Here is a 16,302-nt window from a genome sequence, read left to right on the forward strand (position 1 = left end):
AGGACTTATACAGTGAATGGTAGGACCCTGGGAGTGTTGTAGAACAGAGGGGTCCAGGAGTACAAGTATCTAGTTCCCTGAAAGTGGCATCACAGGTAGACAGGGTGGTGAAGAAGGTGTTTGGCAGAAGGTTACTGGCCTTCATCAGTCAGTGCATTGAGTACAAGAGCTGGAAGTTTTGTTGCAGTTATACAAGTCACTGGTGAGGTCGCACTTGGAGTACTGTATAAAGTTTAGGTTACCCTGTTATAGGAAAGATGTCATTGAGCTGAAAAGAGTGAAAAGAAGATTTGTGAGAATGTTGCCAGGACTGGAAGGCATAGGTTATAGGGAGAGATTGGGCAGGCTAGGAATTTAGGAGATTGGAGCATAAGATATTGAGAGGTGACCTTATAGAGGTGTAATACAATCATGAGGGGCATAGATAAAGTGAATGTGCACAGCCTTTTTCCCAGGGAAAAGGAATCAAAAACTAGAGCACATCGGACTGAGGTGAGAGGGGAAAGATTTAAAAAGGACCTGAGGCACAACTTCATGCAGAGGGTGGTACATCTATGAAACAAGCTGCCAAAGGAAGCGGTGAGGCAGGTAGGACAATAACAACATTTAGAAGAAATTTTGATAGGTGCATGGATAGGAAAGGTTTGGAAGGATATGGGTCAAATGCAGGCAAATGGGATGAGCTTAGATGGGCATCCTGGTCAGCATGGACAAGATAGGCCAAAGGGCTTGCTTCCATGCTCCATGCATATCTTGAAGTTAAAATCAACCCAAGGGTGTGGAGGGCATCTCAGAACTACAGAGCAAGGAACAGTGGGGATGATTATGCAGACAAATCAGATTGTATGTTATAATTACTTTAGATTGTGACTTCACAAATCATTTTTGACATCCTTATGACTCCTGATCTGAGTGCCATGATTTGAGACTTTGAATCTAGTAGCTCTAACCCTGACTGCATGATGTAGCTGATTGGGTTCAACTTGCAAGGAAATGAGAGGATTTAATTATCAAGAATCAAAAGCAGAATTCATGCTGCTGTGCTAAATTTTGCAGCTTCTGGGAAATTGTATACTTTCTTTGATAGGGTGTTACTCTGCATGGCTTCTTTCCCTTGGAATTCTTAGGAAGATACCCATTATCCATTTGGCAATGTTGCTGCAGTAAAAGAACTGCTATAATGAGATTTAGGTTCTATATAGCTGCCAAGGCTGATGTTTTCAGTAGCTACCACAAGCATCACTGCAAGTTAATTGGTACAGATGCATCCTCACTCAGTACATCAATCTCCAGAGACAGTCCTAAAAAATTCGAGGAAAGTTTAGACCAAGCCTGGTGTGCAGTAGCTTCTGAAGAGAGTAAACACATATCTGTGTAATTGATCAGATTTATAACTGTTTTCTTACTTCTTTATTGAGGTTTAATGAGAGGGAATCCATGCCTCTCTTTTTTTATATATGTGAATGATATTTGAGAGGTCCCACCAATTTATCATCTGCTTTGAGGTATAGTAGCTTCTTCTTTTCCTGAGGAAAATGCCCACAGATTAACTGTGTTCACTGAATGGGAACGGAAGTATTGAGGATTCAGGGTGGTAATAGATCACAGTAAATTGTGCCTTAATAAGATAAGCTTGGATATCTTTATTGGTCATATGTACATCGAAACACACAGTGAAATACACTTTTTTGTGTAGAGTGTTCTGGGTGTAGCCCACAACTGTTGCCACGCTTCCAGCACCAACATAGCATGCCCACAACTTCCTAACCCATATGCCTTTCGAATGTGGGAGGAAACCAGAGTACCTGGAGGAAACCCATGCAGACACGGGGAGAACGTCCAAACCCCTTACAGATAGTGACCGGAATTGAACACGGATCGCTGGGGCTGCAATAACGTAACGCTAACCACTACACTACTGTGCCAATTTAAGGTAAGTCATAGATGGCATTCTGAAACTCCATGGAAAATTCTTAAAATATATTTTCACAAACAGATCTTTGGCTACCTCACAGCTTCAGAGGACGAGATATCACCCTGATTTTGGGTGCTGTCTGATGTTGGATTTAGGGGTTTCCTTGGGTTCAGCAGTTTCCTCATTTAAACATGTGCTGGTAGATTAAGTGGCTACTGTAAGTTACCCTTCAGTGTCGGTAAGTAGCAAAAGAATCAAAGGTGGAGTTGATCCATGAGACAGGATACGTTGCAGAGTTGCAGGGCAGTAAGGGGAGAGGGGATGGGACTGATGGGAGCTGGCATGAGCCACAATGTTCTAATAAGTGATGACATGTTGCCTGTACCCTGCACTACCTGCTCCTTCCAGCTTAATCCAGGATGCTTGCTCCTGTCGGTGAGCTCCAGCGTGACACAAGGGCTCTCCCAGCACAAATGGCCAGCTGCACTCACAGAGTGACATTTACGGTCGGTGACGCCCTGTTCCCATCCTCCCAAGGTGTCAGAGCTGATATTCAAATTCATTCTTCACAAACATTCAGAATCACTCAAGAAATTCTAATCCTCTCCAAAAAGCTGTTGAAAACATGTAAGCCAAGAGACTGAGTATACATGTAAAAGCAATGAAGACATTTAAACTAACTTAATTAAATCAAATAAAACAGCTATTCTCTTTTTTGCTGTCGCTGATATCTCCCATTCATTCCAAAGGCTGGCAGTACTGGCATAGGTTTAACCAGTTGCAGGTTGAGGAGACGGATGCTCCAGCCCGAGACCTGGGTGGTCCATGGGACTTTCTGTTGGCTCATTGACTGTCTGAGGAATCCACCAGCACAGGACAGGTGTCCCCCGGATGGTGCTCTGCTGACAGGAAGGATGCACAACAGCCTTGGCTTGAGAATTGTACCACATGGGGATCCTTCCCAACAGATCCATGCGGATCCAGGGGTGGGGGGAGCAGTCATGGATGGAATCAGCCCCAGTATTGAAAGCAAAATTACAGGTGCAGGTAGCAATAAAGAATAACTTCACAATAAATATTTCTGGAGGCACCAAAGTGAAGGAAGGAACTTAGAGTGAGGTTAGAGAAAGATTGCGAAGCAGGATGGGGTGGGGTGGGGTGGGCAGGAAGTGCCAGGTCATTACAATGCAAATTCATGGACTTAAAATTACCAGGCCCCATTGCTGTCAGTACAATAAAGGAATGAATAGATAGAACATGTATGTAAGGGTTCAGAGTGATGGAGTGTGAGCATGAAACAGGGGACAGAGGGTGAGCAGGAGACAGGGACAGAGGGTGACCAGAAGACAGAGGTGACCAGGGGACAGAGGGTGAGCAGGGGACAGTGGACAGAGGGTGAACAGGAAACAGAGAGTGACCAGGGGACAGGACAGAGGGTGAGCTGGGGACAGGGAAAGAGGGTGACCAGGGACAGAGGGTGAGCTGGGGACAGGGAAAGAGGGTGACCAGGGACAGAGGGTGAGCTGGGGACAGGGAAAGAGGGTGACCAGGGACAGAGGGTGAGCTGGGGACAGGGAAAGAGGGTGACCAGGGACAGAGGGTGAGCTGGGTATAGGGAGCATGTTACAAGTGAACAGACTGCTCACCCTCTGACCCCCACCACACTGCATGTTTGTTGTACACTGTGAACTGAAATACTGCAGCTGGGACTATTGTCTGGTCCAACTCATGGCTGTGTACAACCACTGGGTGTGGGTGAGTACTGCTGCTTCAGAAGACTGCTCAGAACTTTGGGAGGCACAATTATGGTTGAGGGGGCGAACATGTTTGGCTGGCCAGAGATTGGTATGTTCTGGGGCAGCATAGATGAAGGTCTCCAATGGAGTGTTTAGAGTAGTCTGTGTTTGGGTGTTGAGCTAATAGTGGGGAAGTTTGAGCTATGTGGTTGCTGTGGGTTGTATCAGTATCATCAGGGGTGATGGGCTTGGAGATAATTGTCAATAGAAGGACTCACCTAACAGTACAGCACTCTGAAAATCTTGGCATCTTGGGAGCATCCCAGGACATTGTGGATTAATTTCTTGGTCAGCACTCCAAATTTTGCACAGCACAGCAAATGGAATCATATGATGTGTGCCTTATGCAGAAGTGAGCCGTGCTATAAAGTTCCCAGCCAGTTTTCCAGAATTGTCGAAACCATAGAACAGTACAGCACAGGAACAGGCCCTTCAGTGCACAATCTTCGCCAAACATGATGCCGAATAACAATAATTCTCTTCTACCTGTACATGATCCATATCCCTCATTTTCATATGTCCATCTAACAGCCTCCTAAAATTCCCCTCTCACTTTAAATGCATGTCCTCTAGTACTTGACATTCCCACCCTGGGAAAAAGATTCTGACTGTCTTCCTTATCAATGCCACTCATAATTTTATAAACTTCTATCAGGTCTCCCCACAGCCTCTGACGCTCCAGAAAACAACCCAAGTTTGTCTAGCCTCTCTTTATAGCTCGTACCCTCTAATCCAGGCAGCATCCTGGTAAACCTTTTCTGCACCCTTTCCAAAGCCTCCACATCCTTCCTGTAAATGGGGTGACCAGAATTACACACAATATCCTGCATCCTGTAAATAATTTTACATTTCATGTCAAGAAAGTCCACTCTCTGTATTATATACTGGAAAAAAATGATGGTGGAATTTCTGGACACAAATGTTTATCTTCATGTATAAAGTGTGCAGAATGGTGAATCTGAAACCAAACTACCCTGAAGCTTAATTTTAAGTCTGTCACACAAGTACAAATGAAATACGTAATCCACTCTGGGTTAATTTTTTGATTGTGATTTTGATGACATTCCAGCAACTACAATAAGAACAGATGTTTTCAAAGTTTTACCATTGTGCTCCAAAGTTGCAGAGGTTGTATTGGCTAAATTGGGATTCCATGCGTTACTTGGCCCCACAGCCATATTTCAGAAAAGGGCCATCAGCAATAGAGCTGGTTGTGGACTGGATCATTTTATACCTGACAGCAAATCCTTGTGAATAATTTCACTGTATTACATGTTCAATTGGTTGTTTGCTCTGTCATATTAACTTCTTCGCAATATATATCACCTTGATCAAAAATAGTGTAATATTTGCACTGATTGATCTAATTAGAACATGGACTCATTTTAAAATCTGGATGTAATTTGTATCTGGTCCAATATGAAAAATGCCGGAATGATTCATCCATACACTTAATGTATATGTAGAAAAACATGTCAAATTTTAGTTCACTGTGATAACGTAGTTCATATATAAAATAATTCAGCATTTGCTATTGATAAAGGACCAAGAAATGTAATTAAAATAATTTCCTATTGGGAACATTTGAATTAATTTTTTGTAGTGTTACCACCTGCGTTTCAGAAAATAAAAATGACTCAGGTGCTTCCAGTTCTGTTGCTGGGTGAAGCGTCAAAATTCTGAATCAATGTCAGAAATGAAGGTAGCAATGATCAATTGCATTTAGCTACCCAGTGTCAGGCTGCATTCACAATAATTAGACAAGACATGATTGCCTCTTTTCTACTGATTAGCCTCATGTAGATCAGTAAGCAAGCGTATATCATTTCTCTGGCAGCCTAAAGTTATTAATAGAAAAGAAACTGCAATGTGCTGCAGGAACAGGTTTGAAGCAATGGCACATTTTACTCTGCATCAGTTTTACTCTATATGGTAAAACATGTTCCCCAACAAACTCCACTCAGGTTTACAAGTGATTGTAAACTGAGAGATTTTCCAAATGAAAAATCTCGTTGCCTGTTTACCAAATTTAGACTAAGAGGTCTTAAAGAAAATTGGATACATGTACAACAAGTACAATTATTAACCTCATAACCTGAACAACAACTCTCTCAGCCAATATGTGAAGTTTATAAAAGTTGACTGATTTATTGTGAGTGTTGTAATCTAACACGGACAAGTGTAGTACAACTCCAATTAATTCTACTTTTTAATATAACAGGTTCACTGGTTGTTAGAAGGAAATGAAACTCTGTTTACCTAATGAAGAGTTTTGGCATGAACGCTCAATTATTGCAATATTCTTCTCAAATGCAATGTCATCAATTTATAAGTTTGTTGATAACATATCTGCACAATTCTGCACTGCAGACAGAAGTCTTAGAAGCCATCAGCAATAAAAGATTTTTAACACAGAATCAAAACAACGTGGGCTGAATTTGCTGAGATCTTAGCAAGAGGATGCAACATTGCATTCAGTGAGAGTTTGATGTAGGACTGTCTTTATTCCCAGGTTAAAGACTGGACAGGGCTGAAACCTACAGTGGAGTCAGGGTTTGAGTGGTGAGGACTGCATTCCAAACAATAAACATTCAGCAGTAATAATGGGCCAGGTTGCTGATTTTTAGCTGGCAGTTATGTAGAGAAGCCGACTCTTTGCGGCAGCATGTTCAGCACCTGTGCACCTGCGCTCTGCAGCATGGAAGTACATTAAATCCGAGAGGTCAGATGCCAGCCCATCTCGCGAGTCCAGGGGCAATCCCAGATCTAACGGAGCTAGCAGGCTGGAGATCTGGCCCTCGAGCTACGCATTGGTCAGTTCAAATTGTTAGAAAAGTAATTAAAGATAAGCGTTTTTTTTCAAAATTTAATTTAATTAATTGATATTATCATTTAGAATATGTTGAACATACTTTAAATTAAATGTACTATTTTTTAAATCATTATTTTTAATTATGTACATGTACTTCAGATCTTCCTAAATGTATCCAGTTGAAATTTTTTAAGAAACCATCTGAAGTACGAGTCATCCAGAGGTCAGCAGAGTGGTCTCAGTTTACACCTGAAGCACACCCATCACTTGCTGTCTGCTCTGCCTATGGAATGGCCTTGCCTGCACAACCAAAATGTGGCTACGGAAATACCGTGGGAAGTAAACGTGAGGCCCAAAGTGAGTCAAGGATGATCTAACCCAACGATAATCACTTCCACATGTATCACATTGACATGGAAAACAATCACCTGTTAAAAAGCAACAGTTTTACTATTCTCTTCATATGTTACAGATCTTCCACTATTTTAGTAAATGATAAGCTAAGCTAGGAGGTAGCAAGTTGAGCAAATTTACATGCAACTAATTCAAAACACACACGTCATCTCAGATGACATGCCTCTGAACAACAAGCATGTGGTTAAGTTATTAGATTATAATACAGAAGCATGAACGAACAATCCAATGACAAGAGTTCAAATTCCACCACAAAGACTGGAAATCTTCAATTAAGTTTTAATGAAATAATCTGGAATTGAACTCATGGCATAGAAACTCTCGTGTGCTCTGATGATGCACCAATAACGTTGCAGATAAATCCAAGGGCCAGTGGTAAATTTGGTGAAGGGAGGTTGGTTAGAACCTGGAATGATCAGTTTATTTGGGAAGAGATTAGTGGGCAAGGTGATGGGGAGATTAGTACCTAGTGTTGGACCCAAAGGATAAAAGGAATTAAATTGGACTTGGCTTGGCAGACTCCCACTCTGGTATTGTGCTGTGAAGGACTAATTTTCCTGGGAATATTCAACTATGGTCTCCCCGGGACAATATAATCTAATATTCTCCACAATACTCCAGTGCTTGGCTGGGAAATGACATGGAGGACTTCAGACACAGAAATCATGAGACGTGTACCAGGAGGTGTTTGGTTGAACTTCCAGAATGATGTAAAACAACCTTAACATCATTGTTACTGCGTTTCCCTCAGCAGTGATGCCATTTTCAATCACATAAAGCTTGAAATAAAAGGCACTCAGTGATTTGATATCCAGGCACCACCATAAGTATTGGTAACCAGGAAACTGCCAGGTTGCCATGAAAATCATTGATTATCTCCCAGTCTGGCTTGCATGTGATTCAAAATCCTTAAATGACAAGCAGGCCTATCAGTCCAAGGGTCATACAGGATAGGTAATAAATTTGACTTCACAATTCAGTGCTATCCTGGGTTTTGTTGTCAACAGCTTAATAATTAAAAACCTCAATAGCAAAGTACAATGGATTCAAAATGCCATGGATCTGAAAGGTAATGAGATCTAAAAATCCTTAAACTGGAAACTCATCAGGAAGGTACATAATTGGCACAAAACCTAGCTATTACAGAGTAAACAAGTGTTTTGCTGCGTTTGTGCAACTAAACCCCTCATAACCTCAGCAACAGGGAAAATCCTGGATTGATACCATCATACTACCCCGGAACTATAGAATCTTAAAATTTACGACAAAGAACGAGGCCACTAATGCAGCCAAAAATGGAGGTACATCGGTAATTTTCCACTTCTTTGCTCTCAGAATGTAGCACTGTAGGTTATGACTGTTCAAGTATTATTCTTTCTACCTTTTAAATGTGATGGCTGTTTCTTCCTCTAACACTTTTTCAAGTAGAACTCCAGTTCCCCTTGGGTGAACATTTCCTCAAGTCCCACCTAGTCCTTTCACTAATTCACCCAGATCTCTGTCCCTTATCTTTTGAAGCTCTGCGAAGGGAAATGGGGTCTCCATGTACATTCTGTCTAGGCCTCCCATAGTTTTGTACTCCTTAAGTAATTCTCTCTGCATTTTCCATTATTCCAAATAATTCCAGTTTAGCCAGTTGCTCCCAGAGGAAAAGTTACAAGCCTTGCAAATCTCTGCATCTACTTCGTACCAACTTTGTACAAAGCAATGAAAACATACAAGGAAAGGAAACCATTTGTTTTTGACATGTTTCCTATTTTCACAGTTGAAGTCTCCCTCCAAACAATATTACCCAGACATTGTTCAAGGATTTCTTTGTAGCATATTTTCTTTGTGGCATAAGCAGTGTACACATCAGCATTTTACTCTCATTTTATCAATTTTTATAATGGACCTGTAATACTTCTTCCATACCATTTACGTACTGAATTTAAGAATCCACATGTGGCTCAGCTGGTTGTTCTGTGAACTCTGAACAGGAAGGTGATGGGTTCAAATCACATTCAGAAATCTGAGTACAAAGTTCCAGGTTTACACTCCAGTGTCGCACTGAGGAAATCCCATACTGCCGGATGTACTGTTAAACCCTAATGCATTCAGCAATTTAAGGTAGTTATGAGTTATCTAAAGCACATTGTCAGGGAAGTTATCCCTGATGTTCAATATTTATTCCTCAAGTAACAGCACTTAAACAGTCTATACCCTGCATGGGTGTTCGAGGGAGTTTTCTATGTAAAAACTGGTTGCAATTTTTCTGACATTAAAATATTACTGCAATTCTTTTATTTTTCAATCTTTTTATTAGTTTTCAAATTAATACAGATTGATATATAGCATCAATATTTATGCATGTAATACCAAGAGATCAGGATAACAATCATAGCATATATAATTATACAGAACAATAAAATATAAAAAAATCTGTAGATCCAACGATCTCTTAGTAAATGAATATAATATAAAAGAAAGGAAAGAAAAAGATTTATTATATAAATTTTTTAAAAAACCCAAATCAATAAAAAAATTATAAACAATATAAACTAAACAAAAAAACTTTTCAGAAGAAAAACAAACAACAAAAAAAGGGAAAAAAAACTGGGCTAAAATTTCTCAGTAGAAACAGAGCAATATTATGTCGTCAAGTCTGTTCCTCCAAGTTAGAAAGTTATTGAAAGGGGATCTACATCATGTGAAAATATCTTCAAATTTTAAGCGAAGGATCAACAGTACCACTCCTAATTTTTTCCAAGTTTAAACAAGATATAGTTTGAGAAAACCATTGAAAAGTAGTAGGGGGTATTGGATCCTTCCATTTAAGCAAAATGGATTGTTTGGCCATTAATGTAACAAAAGCAATCATACGGTTAGTGGAAGGAAATAAATGGCCAGACTCTATCCTTGGTAATCCAAAAATTGCAGTGATAGGGTGAGGTTGTAAATCAATCTTCAATACGTTTGAAATAATGTTAAAAATGTCTTTCCAATATTTTTCCAGAAGAGGACAGGACCAAAACGTATGTGTCAAAGAAGCCACATTCGATTTACATCTATCACATATAGGATTTATATGGTTATAGAAATGAGCTAACTTATCTTTGGACATATGGGTCCTGTGGACTACCTTAAACTGTATCAACGAGTGTCTGGCACACATTGAAGATGTATTGACTAAATGAAGAATTTCTTCCAAGTCTCTATAGGTATAGATGTCTGGAGTTCACTTTCCCATTCATATTACTGCAATTCAAAAAGTACCTTGATGTCCATAAAGTGCTTTGGATTATGTTAGCTATTACTGGTCACTTTAATAGTTGACTAATGCTCAGCAATTACATTACAATATTTTTCATTTGAGATGTTGTATCATATTAAAGATATCTTACATAAACAGGAAATGTAGGAAATATTCACCAGGGAGGTATCATCAGCACAGAGAGAGTCAGTTAATAATCTATGTCTTTCTCTGGCCCTGGACTTGCTTTTAACTAGTTAAATAAATGTGTAAAAATGTTCCCAGTTCTGATTGAAGAATTGGTTCTTTGGCCACAGATACTGCCTGACCTGCTGAGTATCCCTAGCTATTTCCCTTTATATTTGTGTTCCAGGATTCATATTAGTTTAACTTCATATTAATAAATGTCATCCAAATACACATTGAAATAGTCAAAGCAATTCCAATCAAGTTGCAATATTTTGCAAAAGCTAAAAACTTTGAGATACCAGCCTGGTACCTTAAAACTTCCAGCACTCACAAAATAAGACAACTTGTTCAGGGGCTGCTTTGACTCCATTAATATAAGTTGAAAATACAGAAGCAGGGTTGGTCCTTCTGGCTCTCTGAATCTGCACAGCCACTTGTCAAGATCACAGCTAATCTTCTACCTCTGCAACACAATCCCCATATCCCTTGTTTTCCTTAATATCTGGAAACCTATTAATTTCTGTTTTGAATGAACACAACGACTGAGATTCGCAGCCCACAGGATAGAGAATCCTAAAGGTTTATGAGCCTCTGAGTAAAACAAAATTCTGCTCATCTCAATCTTAAATAGCCTCTCTCTTTTTCTGAAACTGCACCCCCTTGGTCCTCTGCACCTCAGTCAGGGAAGATGTCCTTCCTGTTTTGTAAGAATTTTCTAAATTCCAATGAGATACTCTTTCCTTCTTCCTGAACTTTTCACTCAATCTCTCCTCCCGCAGCAAATCTGCCATCCTTGGAGCTGGTGTAGTGAATCTTTGCTGCTCTCTTTACAGCAAGTGCATTCTTCCTTTGGCAAAGTGACCAAAATTGTACACAATGCTCAATGAGTATTTGAATGTTAAATGCTTTTTTAAGTGAGGCAACTTGGCTTGAAAAATGCAGCATATAAAAAACAGAGATTAAAAACTTTAGGACAAAATTTAGCATGAGTTAGATCCCATGGAAAGTTGAATAGGTAATTAAACGTTAGGCACCATCAGTAGCAAGGGAAGTAGAGTTTTGGATCTAAAACCTAACTTGGTGTCTCTGTCCACAGATATTGCCTGACCTGCTGACACTTCCCAACATTTACCGGTTTATTTCACATTTCCAACATCTGTAGTATTTTGCTTGTGGACAATTAACTAAATCTCGTAAAGGGTATAAATGCCAAGTATTCTGCTAACAATAAGACCAATTTGTACCTATCACAAAATCTGCTCAAAATACTATTTTTGTTTGGCAAGCAGGTAACCCCAGCTCTGTGATGACCATAAACAGCTGGCACGTCTGCAGCCTAATAAGGAACAGTTGTATGTCCAATAAATGCCCAGTGATAATGAAATTGCTAAAAATAAGTTTGCCGTGTTGTCAATGAAAAAGGCAGAATTCACTTAAGTAAACAGCCATGAGGAAAATCAAACCTTAAAAATTAAAGAATTTAAAATAGTTTCTTTTGTTGAACTTGGTGAAATAGATCTTCACCAGCCATGCAGAACAGGCTCACAGTATCAGCAGCCTGATTCACAACACACATCATACTTGCTGTTATGAGAAAGGTTCTTTTGGCATCTTAAAGATAAAGGGTATCTGGACACACAGTCTTTGTGCTTTAAAAGGAGGATTTTATTCGCAAAGACTGACGCAGGAACAGAATGTGAAGGAATAAATGCACACTCGCACACTTGCACTAGGGTGATCGCGAAACGTGGGGGGAGTCACGACAGGGGAGAAGTGCACACACGCTCTCTCACACACACACACACACACACACACACACACACACACACACACACACACACACACACACACACACACACACACAACGAACTAGTACAAACGATCAGGGAATGAACAAATACGTTGTCTGGACCCCCTGAATCGGGACAAACAACGGCTCTACGCTACTGGGAATCTACTCAGGATGCTCCTAGACCCCTGTGGAAGTGCACCCTCTCACTTGTGGTCTCGACCCCAGCAGCAATTGGAAAAGAGGAAGAGAGCCCACATGTACCATCTTTTATAGGGCTGTAGCAGGGTGGAGCCCGCTCAGGTGAAACAAGCCAATGATTCAGGGTCAAGAACAAAGGTGGGTTACGGGCAAATCCTCAGGTGTGCTCTTTAATGGGTGGGGCAGAGCCGGACCCTTGATTGACAGTGGTATAGCTTCCGACCTGATAGGCAATGCTATCATCTGACCATGTGGGTCAGTAGTGTTGTCACTGTCATCTGACCCCTGGCCTTTCATACTACATTCCACCCCTCGGAAGCTATACCACTTACCAATCATGGGGATAGCTACACTAAGCTAACAGAACTACGCATCAGTGTGCGGTACTTAATGGAAGGCAGAAGTGGTTCTAATAAGTTGGCATACACAGCATAAAATGCAGACCACTATTACAACTAAAACGAGGGTGGTGACCCAGTGGACGATAGTTGCCCACCATCCCCCCAGAGACCCAAATGGCCACCAGTTTCCCCATGAGGTGTCCTGCTGGAGGAGCTGGTCCCTTGCCTTTTGAATTTTAGTTACCGAGTCCCCAATGTGAGCAGCCAGGTCCATGATGTTGCTGGATGCATCTGGGATAAAGGTGCAGCACTCCTTCCCAACCACTGCACAGGTTCCAACTTCTGCGGCGAATAAGTAGTCCAGGGCCATCCTGTTCTGAAGGGCCATCAGCCTGATGGCAGCCAGCTCTGCTGTTGTCTGTGTCAGGGCATACCTGGTACGTCGCAGTGACATGTTGGTTCCGTCAGCCACTGTCTGGAGTATGCTGGTTATCCTTATGACTTCTCAGGACAGTCGAGCTGTGCCATACATGGGAAAGGCAATCATCCAGAACCTTTCTGCCGCTGTGATGGCTCTTCTGCGCCGGTGGCCGCTGTATGCTGGGTGCTCCCCGAGGTCGTCGAGTGCGTGGATATAGGGCACCACAAACGCTGGGAAGCAGCAACTGTACCAGCTCATGGAGAGCCACGGGTAGGCACGGTGCCTGCAGACTCAGTGGGTGCCATTCAAGGTCCAGGGAGCTCCCAGCTTAGCGGCGCCGCTGACGGTGGTCACTGTGGCCCCTGGGTACCAGTTGGTCTCGCAGTCACTGTAGCTGACTGGAAAGGTAGAAGTGTGGTCGTTTTGGAGTCTGCACCAGTATTCTCTCGGCCGACTGGATGGCTGCAGGGTGACTCTGAGGGTAGGGACTCAGGTTGAGGTCAAATTGTAAGAAGGGAAATAACAGCTCCTGAAGCACCCACCCCATCGGGAATCACTGGAAGAGATATTCTGTAATGGAGAGGGGAGTGGTGGGGGACTACTGCCCGGCCCCCTCAAACTGATAGACTGAACCCAACAGGTGCAATAAGTCTGTGTAGACAGTTCATTTGGAGATCATCAAAGGGAATCACTGTAAGTGGGAGAGCTTCACCGGCGTGTGCTGGGGTTCGGAGGTAGATCCAGCAGTCTGATTGATTGGAAGTGTTGGCGAATTCATACACGGTGCGGAGGAAGGTGTTCATAGGCTCCCTGATGCCGATCATCACAGTGAGGAGGAGGAGTAGCACCATCGTCCTGTAGGGTTGGGGGGGCGGGAGGGACAAACTCATTCTCGGCGGGTCAGGTTTTGTGTATGAAGGCAGGAGAGGTTAGTTTGACCCGGGATCGCAACCCAATGAGTGTCCCCGGGACTGCGTGCAACAACTTCCCCCTTCTGAGGGGGACCTTGTGGCTGTCGGACCCAGACCCTTCCGGAGTCCTCAGTCTCGGGAGATTCAGGGTCTTGCAAATCGGGTGGTTGTGAGTGGGCCAGATGGCGGGTTAATGGGGACCCCCCTTGGCCAGTGGGCCGTGTGTTGAGCTGATTGACGGCCTGCTGCATCACGCCCGACCACCCCTGCAGTGTGCGGGATGGTGTCAGTGTGCGTATGGTTTCTTTCAGCAGGCCGTTCATTCTTTCTATCAGGCCCAATGCCTGGGGATGGTAGGGGATATGAAACAGCCAAGAGGTCCCCGCCTCCACCGTCCAGTTTTGTACCTTAGCCCCCGCGGAGTGTGAGCTCTGATCGGATTGCACCTCCCCTGGGACTCCATAGATGGAGGAGAGGTGCTGCAATCCTTTGATGGTGCTGCTCTGATCGGCCGTCTCACAGGGCACTGCTACCAGGACACCCGAGTATGTATCCACCATCGTCAGGGCGTACTGTTTTTTATTGTGGCGTGGGAGTGGTCCAATATAGTCTATTTGCCACACGCGACCCACTCCCGTGCCGCGGCAAATGTGACCCGGTGGCCCCGCCGGCCAGCCTCGTGGTTTTACCTGCTGGCAGGTGGGGCAGTTTGCGACAGTGGTTTTGCACTGATCCACCGTAAGGGCAACCCCGAACTGTTCTGCCCAGCGCCGTGTACCATCAGCCCCTAGGTGACCGCTCTTACGGTGCGCCCATGCAGCTGGGGCGCTGAGGTCAGGTTCCCCCAGGGAGACAGTAGCGCAGCATATCTGGGCAGCCTGGTCCACAGTAGCATTATATATGGCCTCCTGAGTACTCTTGTGGGGATGGGTATCCACGTGGTGGACTGATATCTGTCTCTGGGCAGCTTGGTCCCAGATGTAGCGCCAGTGTTCCTGTCCCCAGACGGGGCGCCAGTGAATTTCCCACCCCATCTCGTGCCACCGTGCCATCCACACTGCCATACCATTGGCTGCTGCCCAGGAGTCGGTATAGATGTGGATTGGCCCGGTGGTGTCTCGTAAAGTGAGTGCCACCGCCGCTAGCTCGGCCAATTGACTGGACCCTCCCGCCCCCTCTTTTGTTAATGTTTTCCCCGTGGTGGGATGAAGCGCCGCCGCTTTCCAATGTTGTTTCCTGTTTTTCCAGCGGCTGGAGCCGTCTGTGAACCAGGCGTGCAGTTTCTGTTCAGGGTCGAGGGAGTTGAAGGGTTGGCCCCAGGATACGGGAGAGGGCTTGATCTCGGGTATGTCCGGGGGTGGGTCCTGGGATTGGGGGAAGGATATAACCTGTTCGTGGAGGCGGCTGACCCCTTCCGGACCGGGTTCAGCCTGGTCCGCGATGTACCACTTCCACTTCACTATCGAGGACCTCTGGGCTCTGCCCCCTTTGTGTGTGGAGTCGGGGTATTTGACCCAACACATTATGGGCAGGTGGGGGCGAAGGACCACGTGGTCAGTACCAGTTCGGTTCTCGGTTGCGAGGTGTGCCAGGTAGCAGGCCAGCAGCTGGCGCTCGAAGGGGCTGTAGCGGGTGGCGACCTCAGGCAGTGACTTGGTCCAGAAGCCGAGCGGGACTCTGCGCCCCTGGACCTTCTGCCAGAGGCTCCACTCGGCCACCGACTCGCTAATGGAGATCTGTAACTCGAAGGGGACCCCTTCCTGTAATGGGGAAAGGGGCAGGGCTTGCTCCACCGCCTGTTTGGCTGCTTCAAAGGCAGCCTGCTGTTCAGGCCCCCACGAGAAATTGGCTTTCTTGCGGGAGATCTTATAAAGCGGTCTCAGAAGTATGGTCAGGTGAGGGGTGTGTTGCTGCCAGTAGCCAAGGAGGCCCACGAAACTCTGGGTGTCTGTCTTGTTGGTGGGGACAGCAAAATTTAAAATTTTGTTCTTCTCAGTGTCAGGAATTTCTCTTCTCTCTGCTTGCCACTATATGCCCAGGAACAATACATTCTGGGCTGGACCTTGTACCTTTTCCATATTAATGGCCCAGCCCTGTTCTCTGAGGGAGGATGTTAACATATCAAGAGGCTCTGAGACAATAGCCTCCGAGGGCCCCTGTAACAATACATCATCTATGTAATGAGTGACTGACACCCCTGGGGGAAGGTGAATGGCTTGCAGATCTCGGGCTATTAAACCATGACAGCTTGTTGGACTATGGATGTACCCTTGTGGCAGAC

The sequence above is a fragment of the Pristis pectinata genome, chromosome 10, assembly GCF_009764475.1.
Source record: "Pristis pectinata isolate sPriPec2 chromosome 10, sPriPec2.1.pri, whole genome shotgun sequence".
Lineage (NCBI taxonomy): Eukaryota > Metazoa > Chordata > Chondrichthyes > Rhinopristiformes > Pristidae > Pristis > Pristis pectinata.